This window comes from Talpa europaea (genome assembly GCF_964194135.1).
Source record: "Talpa europaea genome assembly, chromosome: 1".
Classification (NCBI taxonomy): domain Eukaryota; kingdom Metazoa; phylum Chordata; class Mammalia; order Eulipotyphla; family Talpidae; genus Talpa; species Talpa europaea.
In genome coordinates this window covers 15,363,481-15,366,510 of record NC_140073.1, presented here as the reverse complement: position 1 = coordinate 15,366,510, position 3,030 = coordinate 15,363,481, and positions in this window count along the sequence as shown.

Genomic DNA, 3,030 nt, shown 5'->3' with positions numbered 1-3,030 from the left:
ATCTCATCACATTCTTCAGCATTGTCATGAGCTTACTATACTTAAATTCTACTACTCATTGGATTGCCGGGGATGACCCTTTAAAAGGACTGCTGCCTTCAGCTAAAAACTTAATGTTCTTTATACCTTTGTATGTATGATCTACTTTTGTAACAAACCATGGTTGTGTCCAAGGTAAAAATCACAGCGATATCAGCGATATTTTTGGATGCTTTGTCTGCAAACTTGACTTGTTTTTGCAGTATCATTATTCAGACTTCATATTGTGAATCCTTTACTTTTAAACATCTTGATAATTTGTTACTGAGAACAATTCAAGTCTAAAATGTAATGAAATTCAGTCCATTTCTGATGACTGGTAAAGATCATCAGTTTTGAAAGGTTACTAATTTTCCTCTCCCCTATTTGTCTTATTTTTTTTTACCGAATATATGGAGAAGAGTGATGGTCAATCTTAACAATTTTTGTTTGTTTTTTAATAAAGCTGCTAGGCAGTGGTGCAGCGTTCCTACCTAGTGTCATGAAAGTGAAATACTTAGCAACTTTCTTAAAATACAGAAATGACATTTCATTTTTAGGAGGTAAGTTGCTTTGCACTGCTTACTTAACTCTTCTCCATATGTTGTTATAGACTTTTGAATATTGGATCTTACTATTCAAATAGAAATGTGTATGTATAGTATACATACATACATAAGCTTGTGTGTGTGTGTATGTATATATATGCATGCTGTGAAACTTGACTACACGACATAAATCATTTTTTTAAATTCCAGGAACGGGTAGTCTTTGACACGGTGATTATCCTATTGAGGTTGAATCCATTCTTAACTTGTTAGGTAGGTTTTCCTCCCAGTAGTGAGGAATTTTGAGTCAGTTGCACTTACATGATTATTGTTATTTAAAACTTAAACAAAGGCTGCATTTTCAAAGCTAAATTTGTAGAACCCTGTTGGAGAAATACAGCCAAAATACTGAATCTGATGTACATATAGGTTTCTATAGGATGTGATAGAATAATTTAGAATTTGAGGACTTAATAACCAGGGCAACCCGCAAAAAGTGATAACATGGTACACCATTAAGGGATGCTCTCTTGGTTTGCTTTTGCCACTTTCAAGATTTTAACTTCTCAGGTTATTAATCAAAATTATTGTATAAGTTAGCCAATAGAATCTTTAGGTTAAAACAACAGATGGGGGGTTTGTGGAGTGTTTAATGTCATGGGCATATTTAGTAGCATAGGCCATTTGCTCTGCATTTGAATGTTTCATATATTTTTGTTTCACAGTTAGGCTTCCTTCCCTATGTTTGCTATTCAAATTCAATTCCTGAATGACATTTTCTAGTAGTTTGACATTTTTTTGAGGAATAGTTTGTGATTGCAATGCAGGTGTCTTCAGTACTGTTACCTCTCCATTAGGAAAAAGGCAAACCCCTTTGTTAGGATTACAGTACATGTTTATGGAAAAGTATTTTTTAAAGACTAGAATGATACAAGTGAGCAAAAGAAGTTGGTCAGCTTGACTCTGGAGTGGTGGCAATAATCTCTAAACATTCCAAAAGACTATGAGCTGAACCGAAGCTCCCTTGGGATCTGAATAGACATAGGAACATGGAATTGCCATTTGAAAACTGTGACCAGGTAGTCTGGACCTCAGAGGCAGATCAGCCAGTGGCCGGCCTAAAGCCATTTCAAGTATAGAAACTGTATTGGGATTACAGTTATATAAATTTGAACATGAAATGTAACTTTTCCTTTTTTTTTTTAAGCATATTTGTAAACTCAAAGCTGAACAGAAGCAACTGCTTTCTCAAATTTGATACTGAGTTGACTGTGTTCCATCCTTGACCCCCGCTCCATTCCTTCTCTTTCCTAGAGCAATAGTGCACAACTTGAGTTATTTTTGCTTCAAAATTTTGAATGAAAAACTGATGCCATGTTTTTTTTTTTCTTTTGCAAGACACCTGTTCATCACCTTGTTCAAATGTAAATGTTCCCTTATGCTTTTGAAATAAATTTCCTTTTGTAATTTTGTTTTGTGTCTTGATGTGTTGTGATTATAACAGCCTCAGATTCTTGGTTATTACTGATTGCTTCTCGTGTGCCAAGCTGTGTGTTAGACCATGAAAACAGAGATAGACAAGACATTGCTTTGTCTTCAAGGAGTTCAGTCTTGCAAATTATCTTTTATTTTTATCTGTTTGAAATTATTTTTTAGAAGCAAATATATTTCTGGGAAAAAAAGGATTTGGTTCTTTTCATCACAGCAAAATAATCAGATACATGCCAAATCATTATAAAATAAATAATTTCTATCCTCAAATTCATGATGTTAAGCAACTTGAAACTTCTTGACTACCAGCCTTTATTAAAATGCTTTACTGAAGAAACTCAAGGGTGGTTAAGAGTATCCTAAAGCCAATGCATAAATGGGTCAGGATAAGATAATCTAAATTCCCTTGGTGATCACATCTAGTCCTATGACTTTAATATCTATATGCTGAGAACATGACCCTATAGCCTGTTCTAAACACAGCAGCAAAAGTCATTGCTCTAATTGAAGCTGTTGAATGGCCCATTTCAGAATGAAAATGAGAAATATTGCCATGACTTTTAATGTCTCATCTCAGCTGCTACTCACCCTGGATTTCTCTGTCCAAGTCAGTTGGCTTCAGGAAGGCTAGGCAAAGCCTCCCCTCTGCCTTAGAGTCTCCAGACTTGATTCTGTAATAGCCACTCACATCCACTTGTATAACTCCAAAGCCTTCAAATCCTCAATGATTACCTTCTCAAATCCTATTTAATATTGCTATGCCTCAATACCCTGCCAACATTCCAGATCTCACTTAGCCTAAGTGTTCTCTGGAGTATTTGGCAACTTTCAACATACCATGTAAGTTATATGTTGTTTACTGTCTCTCCCTTCTAGAATGTAATATGGCTAAAATATATAAAGGTAAGGATTTTTGCATTTTGCCCACTGGTAATCCTGAGCATCTAAACCAGTGCTTGCCATCTAGTAAACT